This window comes from Pinus tabuliformis, chromosome 4_1, assembly GCF_031772625.1.
Source record: "Pinus tabuliformis cultivar Carrire ecotype Pingquan chromosome 4_1, CPIR1, whole genome shotgun sequence".
NCBI lineage: Eukaryota > Viridiplantae > Streptophyta > Pinopsida > Pinales > Pinaceae > Pinus > Pinus tabuliformis.
The window spans coordinates 488,607,512-488,622,456 of NC_142303.1; the positions used below are offsets into that span (position 1 = coordinate 488,607,512).

General features: G+C 36.9%; 1 long non-coding RNA gene across 1 annotated transcript; it reads right to left on the reverse strand.

Moving 5' to 3' along the window:
* Positions 1-11,104: 11,104 nt before the first annotated feature.
* LOC149176642 (uncharacterized) lies at positions 11,105-12,145 on the reverse strand. Its single transcript, XR_016258659.1, has 3 exons — positions 12,079-12,145; positions 11,506-11,577; positions 11,105-11,375 (listed from the first exon to the last, which is right to left on the reverse strand). It is a non-coding gene; the product is annotated as an uncharacterized LOC149176642 (long non-coding RNA).
* Positions 12,146-14,945: the final 2,800 nt, after the last annotated feature.

Below are 14,945 nucleotides of genomic sequence, written 5' to 3' on the forward strand. Positions count from 1 at the left end.
ATGCAAGAGAGCTAAATCAGGATGAGGTCTTATATTAAGAGGCATCGAACAATAGACTTGGTTAAATTTGGCAGAAAATTGTTGTACACTCTCCCCTAGCTTTCTTTTCAGCTGGTTATACTCTTCTAGAATCAAGAAAGGGTTCTATCTCATCACCCACTTGTCGAGGAAAACTTTGACGAACTAGTGGAAAACTGAGATGCTCGCATCAGGCAGGGTTTTGAACCAACTCTTGACTTTTCCTTGCAAAGAAAGAGCAAAAATCCTAATACCGACATCCTCTCCATCAACTTCAAAAAGCTCAAGAAAAGACTCGAAATTCAGTACATCTTTCTCAGCAGTGATGTTGTCACATTCACCATCAAATCTTGGTAGATATAGGTAATGATTTTTAGGGAAAGCATGGGATATAGGAGGTAAAATAAAAGGCTTGTATCTATCTGGAATTTTACAAGGTTTAGGAATATGTACAATAGGTGTAGAATTAGTCTTGGTCTCCTAAGGCTCATCAGTTTGAAGACAGTCATCATGAGATTCAGAAAAAGGGTCTTGATAGGGATCAAAGGCATGCGAATATTTTGTATTCACAATCTTCAAAGCAAAAGAATCAAATGGAGGTCTAAGATCTTTTCTCGAATATAATATACTTTGTAAAGCCTTCTTGACATTCTCAGGAAAAGAGAAGAAATAATTTATAGCAAAGAACATAATGTCTTGAATGAAATTCCAACTTGAATACCTGATCTTTCCATATTGTCCTCTCATGCTTCTACTGGTCACGTTCATCCTCCAGTGGAGTCCTTGGATATGATCTCGAAACTGATTTAGAGTCACCAGGTGAATGATTTCAGCCTTCCAGTGTCTGATCATTGTCCACCATCAACAATCAGACCTAAACACGATACATTTTGCTGGGGAACATAAAGCTATGTTCCCCAGTATGGTCGCCACTATGTTATCACCTAGATTGACCTCAGGCTGAAGGGAGGGAATCTGAGGGTAACCACAAACCAAGCTTAGCGAAGTAGCTATCCCTACTAGGAAGGGAGAGGGCTCTCTTGGTAAGGATCTTAGTCAAGATGACTTGATCAGGTAAAGTATTTTATGCTAGGTATAGTAGCACAAAATTTTTGATTGGATTTTGTAGGGGTTTTGGCGAATCAGGAGGAGTTGGGCAGTTTAGGTCTGGGAAATTAGGTCAGAAATGCAGGGTGTTCTATGGGGCAAGGTAGGAATAGGCCTTAGCACTCTTGGGCTTGATAAGGTGAGATGTTTTAGACTAGTGAGAAGCTAAGAAGGGCATGTGACAATCATGGATCCTTCTTGGACTGCGGAAAACATCAAATGGTGAATGGTTTCCCAAGGCAAAGCACTGATGCAATGGATTCTACCTATCAAACTTGAAAACATTTAACTAGAAGAAATTAAATGATTGATGGCATACATAAAACATATAAACATATAATCACAGAAGAAGAAACTCTACTAGAACTCCATATGACAGGGATCCCATAAAAATAGTTGCAATTCTTATTAATTTCCTGCCAAACTATTTACAAAGGTGTACAATCAAGCTCTGAGCATCCACATTGAGTCCAACCAAAAAAATGACTAAGAAAATACATGATATAGTCCTCAATACAACTAATCCTAGCCTCAGGGTTGAATTCATGAGGGGAGGAGCAATTTCACAAAAGACTAAACTGATAGCTAAAGACAAGGGTGGTCAAACTAACTCATCCCTAATATGAAGCAAACTAATTTATTACATGCCAATTACGCCATTCATTTGATGTATCTACCCTACGTAACAAAAAAACACTTTAATTACATCATCATTATGAACTACAGTAGTGAAAAATAAAAATCCCACAGGCGAAAAGTATTTTCTAAGCGAAACGGTGAAAAATTTGGTTGCCTATCAAGTGTGTAGCATCAGTGTCAAACACGTAGCGCCTAAAGGAAGTGTGCAATGCCATGTTCAAACCAACTTTTTACTTCCTTCCTGATGTCCAAATGGAGCGCAGGATAGCTCGTCAGAAAGATTATCCTGTCTAGTTTCCATATCTATATTCATTTTTCAAAATGCACTTGAGTTGACCGTCCAAAAATGGATTCTCCCAAGACTGGTCAAACACGCAGCGCCTTGTCCAAAAATGAGGTAGAAATGTGATTTTTTTCTAGTTTTTTTCCTTTTCCACCAACCTGTTTTGCCTTCCAAGGCTGGAAACATGGTTTTCCTCACTATCTTGGGCCTTCTAAATCTAATGGTGGTGGCAATTCCTCCAACAAGTTTCCCCAAAAAGTGCATAGCTCCTAGGGTGCTGCACATTTGACCAAGCTGCTAATATAAAATTGCCTCAAAAAGCACAGAAAAAGACAATATTTGCTAAAATATGCCAAAAGACTTTAAAATTCGTCAAGAAGCTGATGTTTGGTGTATCTAGTCATTGATTGAAGCCTTTGCAAGTGTGTCAAGTTCTTCCTTTTTACATTTCTTCAATTACCTTCTCCTAGTGACCATTGATGGCCTGAAACCAACCTTCCTTGTCTTCTTTGATCATATGATCATCAAGCATAGCTTGATTAATTATCTCTCTTTGCCTTTTCCCTTTAAGTTCAAAGGATTTTTTCAAACCTTTGGTTCTAGGTCTCCCTCAATGTATGGTATGTTTTCTTCTTCTTGCATGGTGTTTTAATGTCAAAGGTTTTTTAATGTCAAACCCTAGGGAGGTATTAGGCTGTTGGAATTTATGTAACGGAGGAGGGTAGCGGGAGTATTAGTATGATGGATATGAGGGTTGGGGTTTGGGAGCCTAGGTAATTGTAGCACCTAGGGTTTAGGGTTTTGGGACAAAGGTTTAGAGAGTGTTGGACGTAAAGGTTTAGGGAGAGGGAAGGAAGGTATAGGGGAGTATATGAAAGGGATTGTGAATACAAGGATAATGTTGGGGGAATCTAGGGTTTAGATGTGAAATTAAACCAAATCTTCAATAAAAAATTTCAAACACCTAGAAATTGACTTGAGGAGGAAAATTCACATACCTTAGTTGCTACTTACTTGTCTTTAGGTTGAAAGCACTTTAGTAGAGTCGAGGAGGCGATTTTAGCTCTCCTTGACAAACGCACAACGCCTTAAGGAAACATGCAGTGCTGAATTCAAATCAACTTTTCAATGCCTTCCTCATGTCCAAATTGAGCACAAGATAGCTTGTTTGAAATATTGTCGAGTGTACCTTCCAGAACATCTTGAATTTTGCAATTTGGAGCTCATTTCCCTATCAAAAGCTCAATCTCCCAAGACTAGTCAAAATGTGCAGAATGAGGCTGCCAAAATGAAGAGTTTGATTTCAGTCAACTTTTTGAGGTCTTCCTCAACTCAAAATTGTGCTCATGATAGCTCATTGGAAATATCTCTATGTCTAGTTATCATTTGACTCATCAAGAAAGTCTTTTGGACATTCCAGCTAGGAGAAATCTTGATTTTTCTAGTCACTCGAGAAGTGCAGTAAGTCTCCTGAGGCAACTGTATTTTTTGCATTTCTCTAAAACCATGACACTTGTGTAAAAAGTGAAGGAGGTTTTCTTCCTTGGCTTATGATGGAAAAAAACCTCTCTCACTTTTTTCAAATTCATCTTTTCTTGCTCAGAAACATCATTTGGATAAAACCCATCCCGATGTGTGGAATAGGGGATTTGTAGAAATGAAGGGAAATGACGGGGATCAGGGGCTTCTAATTCCTTGAGAATTTTTTTTGGAGGTAGGGAGGGATGTTAGGAAGCATGGGAAAGTTGATTTCAAAGGTTGAGTGAGGGGAAGGGGTCCAAAAGGGAAAAACACAGGTTTAACCTAGAAAAGTGTCAAATTGTAGCAATAGACTAGTGTTTGTGGGAAAATGATGAATTCAAGGGATATCAGTGATGGAAAGTGTTTAAGAAGGTATTTAAATGGTTGGGGAAGGTGTATGAGCATCAGGATACAAGTTTTGTTGATGATTTGACCATCCAAGGAAAATTACCTTCAAAACCGTAGGAGAGGGAAATGAGTGTTACCTAAGCACAACTAAAGCACAAACAAGGTGTAAAATGACCCATTGGAACTTGAAATAATGATGACAACTCTTTGAATGATGGTACACTCAGCTGAATGGTGACATGGACCAATATTTGGAAAACTTTGGAAGGAGTGAAAACAATCCTAGTCCTAATACCTAGTGACCAAATTTTACTTGAAGACTCACTGAAATGACAAAAGTTGACTTTGATGCCCTAAGACCACTTTGTAAGAGCATGTTTGATCAATGGTGGAAGGCTACCAAGATTGACACTAATAGATACATTCCTCAAAAGCACTCGGGTTGCTGAAGTAATAAGGCGAGGGTATAAATCCCTCTCCTTCTCTCTAGCCTTCCATGGTCTGAGAATATTTTATGGGTCTGCCTCTTTCTCCTCCTGCTGCTATTACTCCCTTTGCCTAAATCTATGATACATGATTGATATATAAATATATCACATTAAATGAAACATGTATTTATAACTATGGAAACATAAGTTTGAATTTAAGAAAAAAATCATGGGTGCACTCAAAACATTGTCATGTACTAGAGCCAGTGCATTTTCAACTATAATCACACTCATAATGGTGCACAAATAAGTATGATGCCCCGTGAGTTTTTCAAAAATTTAAATTTTCATAGTGGTGCAACATACTCGTGTACCGATACACACATGGTGACATCGATATGGTGCATTTAAGTTATCAAATGCATTGAGCTATAGGAATTTTTAAAATATTTATTTGTGGTGCATTTGGTAAATATAAATGCACCGGGAGTCATGAACTAATGTACAATATGTCACATGTATCCGAGTGTGTCTATATTTACAAAATGCACTACCACAACAATGTTGCATTATGTTCATGCACTGAAATGTGGTGCACCTTGTAAATTGACAGAGCGCACCATGCACGGTGCCAGATGAACATATCGAGTGCACATCACATCGATATTTTTTTTTTTTTTGCAAAAACAATGAGAAATTCAACGTAATGTTCAATTCTAATCTTCTAAAAGTATAAATTACAAACAAACATAGACATTACTTGGACATTTGGTCATTGGGGAGGCATTATGGACATGTAATGGAGAAAAGCTAATTTTCACACCATTTAAAAAGTTTGGAAAATCAAACAGTGAGCACAGTACTGAAAGGTTCTAAGGAGAGGCACCGATGTCAGGGCGCTTGTATGTGGAAAGTGTGACACCATTCCTTCAGATCTCTCCCACGCTATAGATGGTAAAAACAAAAATTATGGTCAAGAGGTTTATTTTTATTTAACCCTCCTTCGGTGCATTTCATGTAGTGCATTAGGGCGAGATGTATCCAAACGCACCGTGTTATCTTTCTAAATTTAAAATTATCATGATGCTTTATCAAGATGCCTCAAGGCTTTACATTACTGGTAACACACTCGTGATGTGGTTTTATAGTAGCACTGATCTTTTTTTAGAAATTAAAAATCGTCTATCGGTATGCTTTATAAGACGCCCTAGTGAATTTATATATGTTTACCACACCAATACATCTTTGTTGAGTAATATCAGGACGTTTTACTAGATGAAGAAGTCTATTACTAGTGAATATTCAAGCACTAGCGCATTTTGGTATTTAGCATACCATGTTTTTTATTTAAAAAAAAAAATCCACCGTGCAGAATGTTATGTACAATTTTGGTGCATGTATTGCTGGTAAAGCACCTATGTGGTTTAATAATTTAGATGCGTCGTCAAAGAAACATCTACTAACAAAATTTCCCACCCACATCTGATGCTAATAGATTTTGGGGCTATTTTTGTAATGGCCTCCATAAAAACCTGTGTTACAAGGTATTTTTCTTGTAGTGTTTCCTTACTTAATATGAATTACTGATAACATGTGTGTTGAATGATGGTGCATAGAGCCAAAATGAACGACTGGTTCTAGCCACCTAGCCACTTGTCTTGACTAGATCGATGCCTCATCATCAGTGGTGTGGGCACAAATTGCAATCTATGTGTGTCAGACACGACGACCACTCCATGCTCTTTCGAGAATACGAAAGAATAATCTCACCCAAGTTTCTCACATGTACATTCTTATAACATCATGTCAGTAAATATAGGTAGAAAAATTATAGAGGATGCAACACGTTATTTAATAAAACTAATGGGCTAATAGGCATCTTATTTCACACTTTTCAGAATCATTGAAAAAATAAGTTGTTGGTTGTGATTTTGAGTACATGGGAGATTTAGATAATAATTTTTGAACGAGAGAGATTTGTAAAGATATTTTATATAAAGAAAATGAAATATAATTACATATAAAATATTTTTTTAGCCTATTGCTTAAGATGAATGAAATGTCATACTCTTTCCATAATTAGCATGGAGTTGGTATATATATAATCATTAGTGTTTAATCGTGGATTTATTAATTACATAGAATTACAACTCTCCACTTGTAAACCACTTTAAAAAAATTATAAGTTTTTCATCTCAAATGATTTCATTCCTTCGGCAATTATGAAGATCCAAAATTAACATATTTAGACTATCAATATAATCTATTAAAAATATAATCTTTTAGCCACAAAAAAAAAATGGTACATAAAATTTAAAATGATATCTGCATTAAAAACAAATAACATTGCAGTAAAATTAACTAGAAGATGAAAGAAACAAAAGAATGATCTAAGAATAACCATATACTAGGTGAAATTGACTCACATTGAATGTAACATTACTTGGCTTAAATTGGCTGACATTGAATATAATGCTAACCATGTTAAATATTTTGTTAATTACAATATGAACTAGAATAATTATATTTATATAAATATATTTAATTATTAATTAATATGAATTAAAATAATTATAATTATATAAGTCCACTTGGCAGTGATAGGTGTATTGTTAAGTCACTCTGTGATGTGAAGATCACTAGTTCTGGGAAAAATATTGATGGTTTAGATGCCACTAGGTCATGGTGACTTGAGCCAAAGGTCAAAAATAATGTAATCTCAAACTTGACAAACAAACAAAAAATAACTAGCAATTGTCCCAAAAGGTACAAAGAGAGGCCGATAGGATTATTAAATTGGAATTGTTGAATTTTTATAGAAGAGTTAATTGTTTTGTGGAAAATCTTGTTTTCTTGGACTGGATCATTGTGCAATTACCCTTTTAAACGCTTTTTGTTGTTTGATAAAATAATCAAAATATTGTTTTCAAATTTCCATAGATTTTCTCTTACAGTAAATTTCAAATACAAAATCAAATTACAAAGTATTATTTTGTATGGGGCACAACTCTTCTACATTTTGGTCATTCATGGCGGATATTCCAGACAATAGAAGATAAGCTATGAACAAATTAATGAAGAGCAATGAAGAGCATTTTTTAAAAAGGGAGGGGCTAGTTCCCAATCAGAAGCATCATAGGGCCCTCTTTTTTAATTACAATATATGCATATCAGCCAAGATGATAGCTGTCACATCAAAGTCAACAAGTTGTCACATCCACATTCGCATAATACGCTGTTGCGCAGCTACACCATGGGGGTCGAACGCGGACGGGGTGCGAAGTACCGACTTCCCCGATCGCTGCATCATGCACTTGCGTGCAAGAGCAATGAAGAGCATATATATATATATATATATATATATTTTTATTTTTTTTTCTACGTAAGACTATGCTATTTATATTACAAAATATCAAAAATTACAGCAGTTTTTACATCAGGGCCGTGGCCCTGCATCTCCAGAGAGATTGGCATTTTCCCCATAATGGACCTTTCAGAGCAACACAGTTACAAAAATGAATCAGCTTACCACCCTGACTAGCAATGCGACCTTTGACGGTGCAAATTCCGACACAGTGGACATATGAATCGACACAGTGGACACATAAACCGACAGACAGCATATGAACCGACACAGGGGACATTAAAATCAACATAGTGGACACATAAACCGACAGAATGACAAACAGACAAAGAGAGCGGAAGAGACGAACAGAGAGTTGCGTTCCTTTCCCGGCAGCGAAGCTCATAATGATGGCTGAGCTATTCCTCATCAGTTGTGTAAGGCTCATCCTTCATTTTGCCTTTGAGCTTCTGGGATTCCTCCGTGTCCGAGAGCAAAGACCTCTGTACCGGCTCACTGGGGCCAGCATCAGCTGCTTGTGTGGCTGGGGGAATGTCTGCTCTGGTTGGCCGCCTCATATCAACCATAGGAACTTGCATATCGACCACTGGCACATTCAGGTCTTCCAATTGCCCCCTGAGACTGCTGCAATGTTCCACCGAGACTGAGACAATGAGAGTGTTGTTCTCCAAAGTGCAGGGGATCCGGTAGCGAACAGCCGGATGCTCCATATGACCACAATCCATAATTTCTCCCCTCTCACGCATATTGCTGCGGCCTGCAAGTCTGCTCGGGTTCCTATTCTGCTCAGAAGTGATTTCCACCGATGAGGAAGGCGAAATGACTGGCCTCTGTGTAGCAGCACGACCCCTGGAACCGCCACGACGGCTGCTCATTCTGGGCCTTTCTCTCTGCATCTCCAGACAAGAATTCCTCTGAGAAATCTTACACTGAACCAGAGAATGTTCCGTCTCTGCCAGCGCTTGCTCGGACGGCTTGAAGGAATGCAGGAAAGCGGCATGGGGTTCGAGTTTATGGAGCGCCATCCTCCTCGCTCTCTGCTGCGCAATGAATGCCGAAAAGACCAGCTTTAAAACCCAAGTTACTTCACCCTCCGTCGCATTTACTGTGCCTGCGTGTTGGTTAATCGTGGCTCGTCCGGGCTGACACCTGCCCATGTGACGAGCCACTTGCCTATCGCGCGATGAAATCACCCGCATCCGGGAGGCAATGAAGAGCATATTATTCATGAGGAAAATTTGTGTTTTCTTATCCATGGAAAAGAACGAAAATATCTGGAGCTTTGACATTGTTGAGGATCAGACTGTTGTTACAAGATTTCAATCCACAGAGAAAGTTGAAATGTAATATAGAGGCAAGTAAAAGAGGAATTTCCCTCAAATAATCATGATCAGCTCTGGAACCCTATTAAATAATGCATCCTTCTCATGCCCTGAATATAATTAAATAAGAACACAATTTCCTGAAACTCAACCCTATTAAACAATGCATCCTTCTCATGCCCTGAATATAATTAAATCAGAACACAATTTCCTGAAACTTGTGGCATGCTTTTAGGGCTACGCTAATCCCAAGAACTCCACCAGTTCATCAGTTAATCCAATCCTGTAATAATTTACTTCATTAACCTAATTAAATTAGATTAGTGACTACCCACATTGAATCTTTAATTTTTACAATTCACTATTATGCTACTGCATTTCAATGAATTTGAGTTCATGGTCTAAAAATTCTTGCAATATCAGAGATATGACATCTCTTGTTCAAGTCACATACTTCCGTCATAAATAGACATGCCCAATGGTCTCAATAGATTTTTCATTTCACAGAATTTTGCTTGGGAATTTCCATCAACAGGTTCTTTGGAATTCATACCCCTTGATGATGATGCAACAAATATTCCACTGGCCAAGCCATCCGCAATTGTTCGCCATCTCTATTACGATGTTCAACTGGTTCCAACAAGCTGAACATCTGTTGGCATCTGCTGGCCAGCTTACAGGTTACTCGTCAATGAAAATCGGCTCCAGATCTACAAATACAGCAGGGGGGACATGCTTTCGACTCTAGTTTTGCTGAAGAAAGTGTTGAAGGCATCATCTCCGCGACCAACGGTCTTCTCACTGGGCATCTGGCCATCAAGATGAATGTACCAAGACACTAGAATAACTAAAACTCACAATCTGTCTAAATTTATAATATGCCCCAGCTCTACACGAATTGTTCCCGTGATATTGTTGGAGGACAGATTTCTGTAAAAGCAGCAACGTTATCCGTTAGTCACATTGAATATGCTTAATGCAATTCAACAACTCATTATGTTATAGGTCAATTTAGAATATGGCCCAGGATTACTTACAGATAAGTTAGCCTTTTAAGTTTTTGAAATTCCAAAGGAATAGTTCCATTCAAACGGTTGCCATGCATATTGCTATAGGACAAAGGACAATGAAGGCACAACATTAACATTGTTAGCCAGTGGGAAATTATGCTCCGCAAATTCATCACATCTCATAGCTTATGCTCTTCATGATAGCTTATGCTCTTCTTGACGAAGTTGACTTGGCATTCATTATTCCCAAGTCGACCCACTTCAATGCCTTCGACATTATTGCAAAACCAGTTTCATACCTTCATTATTATCGCCCATTCTTGCATCAACCACTCTCATAGCAGTTGATATTATAATTGTTAGCATTCATTACCCGTATCCTTGTTCACTTACATTGATGGAGGAATAATCTACCGCTCCATAAGCCATTTCGCTCATGGAGTTGTTGATCGGTGCAAAGGCGGTTACAGACTTGACAACTAAAACATATACAAGATTTGATGGCCACGTTAATAAGCACCATCGATTAAGAGAAGTCAGACCACATATCCACACAGCTTAAATGAGGAAGAGAAGCCACATTAGTCCAAAAGATTTTGTAATCATCATGTTTCATAATTTCTAATTTATTGCATCAAGCTCTTAAAGAGAGGGTAGATTTCGAAATGTCAACTATTTTATGCAAAATGAGCAAGTGCCCTGGTAAACGAGGCAACCATTTTCATTGATATGGAATGTGCATTACAAAATGTAATAAATGTTCTAGAACATCAAATAGTAAATGCTTACAACATACTACATTTGGATGCGACAAAGATAAACTTTAGTAAATATAGCTTGACTCTTTGTTTGATTAGTAAAATAATGTATTTTCCTCCCTCCCTTTCAATTGGTGTGTGTTTTCTCGGTGAATATCTACATAAACAAAAACGTCAAACAACACACAGGTTCAGGCACCAAGTATGGCTCTAATGCCAGTGAAAACCAACACCAGAGCAAGGGTGGAATTATATTGTAGGAGTTGTTGTATCTCAAAAAGTATTTATCTAGCTTTAATTGACCACTTGTGGCATTTCTGCAACATTGCATGAGGCTGTGAAGTGCTTCGTGTGAAAAATTTGAGTCACCTTGCTCAGATATGTCCCCTGAGCACTGGAGGAAATGATACTCCTCCAGAATCCAGAGTTTACACATCCTATGCAGTTCTTTGACAAGTAAAGGGCAGCAAAGAGAGTAGAATCCAAAATAGTATTCCCAACCTACATTTTCTTCAAGTTTGGAATCTGAGACAACGTTGAAGGTATAGGCCCCATTAACTGGTTATTCTTCACAATCCTGTAAATTTGATCAATGTGTCAAAAGGAGCTTTCACTCCCTTCTAAGACAGGGCAAAATACAAAAACATCCACAAATTAAGCTAAATTCTTTACAATAGCGAGCAAGTGCAGAATGTTAGGATACTTACAGTTGTTATAGTTGTTTCAACTTCGATATTGAAAAGGGAATGTCTCCATATAAATAATTTAAAGAGACATCTCTGCAGCAACATTGAAGATCAAATCAAGTCAGCGGTTTCTACGAAATATAAACCATGAGAATGATGACTTGTAGATTTGACTAGAGGGACGTTTAGACGCACACAGCAGCTTGGTTCAGCATCAGATATCTTCTCAAAAGAGAGTTGTTTTCAGCGTAATACTTAACAATTATCTATAGTAAAGTAATATATGCATCTTGAACCAGACTACGAGTGTTGCATATGGTGAGATCTGCTTTAACCAACTTGTAGTTGAACAGTCATTTTTGTTTGGACAGATAAACGCTTGAAAAGAGACTTTCCTAGATAGGTGGGGTGAACATTTCTTTAAAGGGATTTTCAAGGGTTTTTCATGAGCCGTTCTGTAACACTCCTAACCGATATAACTACATAGTAAAAAAAAAATTAAAGAACTGAGACCGAGAACAGGAAAAGTTCGAGCTGTACAATACAAAAAAAAGAAAAAGTATGAATGACCGTCAACAGAAAAGAAACGTTCACCTGGTGTAGAACCGAGCCATCCAGGCGCCTAGGAAGGATTTAAACTGCAACAAAACCCCACTGGTTGTCATTCAGCCACATGAAGCGCTCACTGTGTAAAAGAGAAACCAGAGAGCTGAATCCAATGTAAAAGGCAAGGGAGAGACCATTTCCTTTAATGTCACTGCATGCAGAACACTGAATCAACTATGAACAGCATATATATTATAAATAGCTGCTCCATTAAGACTATCAGTTTAATTGCAATGAACCCAAAGTGCTTAAAAGTAATATATAGTGAACCTATACAGTGAACTTCTGAATTCACGTACATTGACTCTGAGCTTTTTAGATTTCCAATCACTGGGGAAATTTCTCCTCCGAGGTTCAGATGAGAGAGATTCCTGCACAACACAAACCAGAGCAAATACAAACATATGAGCTTAAAGTAAGCATATAATCAAAACTCAAATAACGACAGACTGCCCAGCAAACATTCTTAATGAGTCCCAATATAACATATTCAGAGTATATGCTCTATCTTACATCAATTCCAGTGGAAAAGTGATATATAAACTTACAATTCAACCTATAAACTTAGTGTGATGGACAGAATTGGTCGCTGAGCATTTATCTACCACGCACGCTGCTTTTCCCTGTACAAATTTATTAGTAAAACCTATAGATGTTGAAAACCAAAGCATACCTGCTTCTATCCATAAAAGATTTTGAGAATTTCATTCCAATGGATCAAGAATTTCATCTCTATCGATTCTTCTGCTCAACATAACAGCAACAAAATAGAATCGTCGGGATAAACCATGCAAACACTCTTTTAAAAAAAACATAAATTAAATTCAAAACAGAGAAAACACAACGAAAATAAAACACTGTAAAATCCAAAATGCATGGCCATGCAACAAAGAAAATAAACTTGAACAAGAAACAAGGCAAAAGCCAATGCAATGCAGAGTATTGAAGAAAATGATGAGATGAAAGTGAGAACGCCAAAAGCCAGGGAAGAAGAACAGTGCTTGCCAAAAGGCAGCGAAGAAAAACAGCAACAACAACTGGCAGGGAAAAAGCAGTGAAAATATCTTCAAGAGTGACATAAAAGAATGGGAAAAAGCAGTAAGGCAACTTAACCAATATTTGGAAAAAGCAGTCACACTTCAAATCAACGGTTGAAAGTGTCTTACCTGATCCAACGGAGTAGTATAAAAGTGTTGACGATTGTTGATGCATAGGAAGGCCTATCGGCCTAATTATATTTATATAAATATATTTTAATTCGAAATTTCTCAAACACTAAGCAGATAAAATTTATGCTAATTTTTAAAAATATTATTTTTAAATATAAAATATTCTTCATTATAAAATATCATGGTTACTAATATGAATTATCATTATTTTATTTTATTTTAATGTAACATTCATATGGAGAGTATTCTTCTAAATAAATTGTTTGTGCTATAATAAAATCAATTGAATCTACTTTATCTAGTAACCAAGTTGTCTTTAGTGAGACTTTTTGGAAGTTTTTCTGGTGGGTTTTTCCGGTCCAAATTCTTTAAATTCCGACAATAATTTATTGAAATCACAAGTTTCATGGGTAACCCATGCATAATTGAAGTGCCCTAGGGGTTTTTCACGGTACTAAATCCACATATACAGTAAAAAAACCAGTTTAAATACCACAAATCACAATTTCACCTCAATTTTTTTATGCCAGATTCCGGCACCGGAAAGTCGAAGAAGTCGCACTAAAGGCAACTACTTTAGTAACTTAATTTAAATATTTTAATAATCCACAGATTCATAATAATACTAATTATTTTATTAATTATAATATGAATAAATATAACTATTATTCAATTGGAATATCTCTATATTAGCCTTCAAATTGGAAGTATATTGTCTTAATGTGAAACATATTGTAATTCCCTCGAACGAGGCTTTGACTTGTTCATTGGGATGAATTCAAACAAATTTTGTGAGCTTAATAATGTCCTTAGTCGGATATCCTCTTTTAGGGTCCCTCAATCCCTCAAGGCTTCGAACCCCTAATGGAAGGTACTCTACTTCCCCCGTAGTTGTTTTGTTTCCTCTTAAAGCTTCATTAATTACCTCTAGGGAGCACAATATGAGAGCTATCTCTATTGATGAAAATGGGCTTCTCAGAGGAGGTGGTCCTTGTGAGGACTCCCCTCTACCTCGATTCCCTCACATCCTCACCATTCTAAACTATTCAATTATATTCATGTTACACATGTCTTATTAGTGCAACTTAGGAATTCGTTAACACTTTATCTACTCACACACATATGTAAAATGATAGGTGTACCTTTCCCTTTTATATGGTCATAAACAAGTGATGTTGATTATGAGTAAATACTCATGCATGTACCAAATCATTTTCCCTTGCTAACTATTCAAGTTTTATGATGTGTTTCTTGTCACTATCACACGTCTTCTTAGCATCAAGTCTCTCCCATCGGACACCGTTAATTAATTAAATAAATCATTAAACTTATTTATTAGATAAATTTAGTTTGGTTCATATATCATGGATATTCCACTTGATATTTCATCAAAACGTACCTGAAAAAACTATATTTGATAGTCCAAAATACATAGTGCTATTAGGGTTTTATTTCTCTTTAGATTTCTAGATATGTAGATTAGTGTTGATTGTGTATGCATGCAAATTAAAATTGTCTATAAAATAAATATAGCAAAATAAAAAGTCACAAACCATGGTTTGAGACAAGACATGACGTAGTAAATTCTTTTGCGAGAAAAACGTAGTTAGAAGGTGAGGATGCTTTGCTATACTTCCCTAAACGGAAGATGACTACAAGTACAAAGAGTTATGGCTAGTATCATCT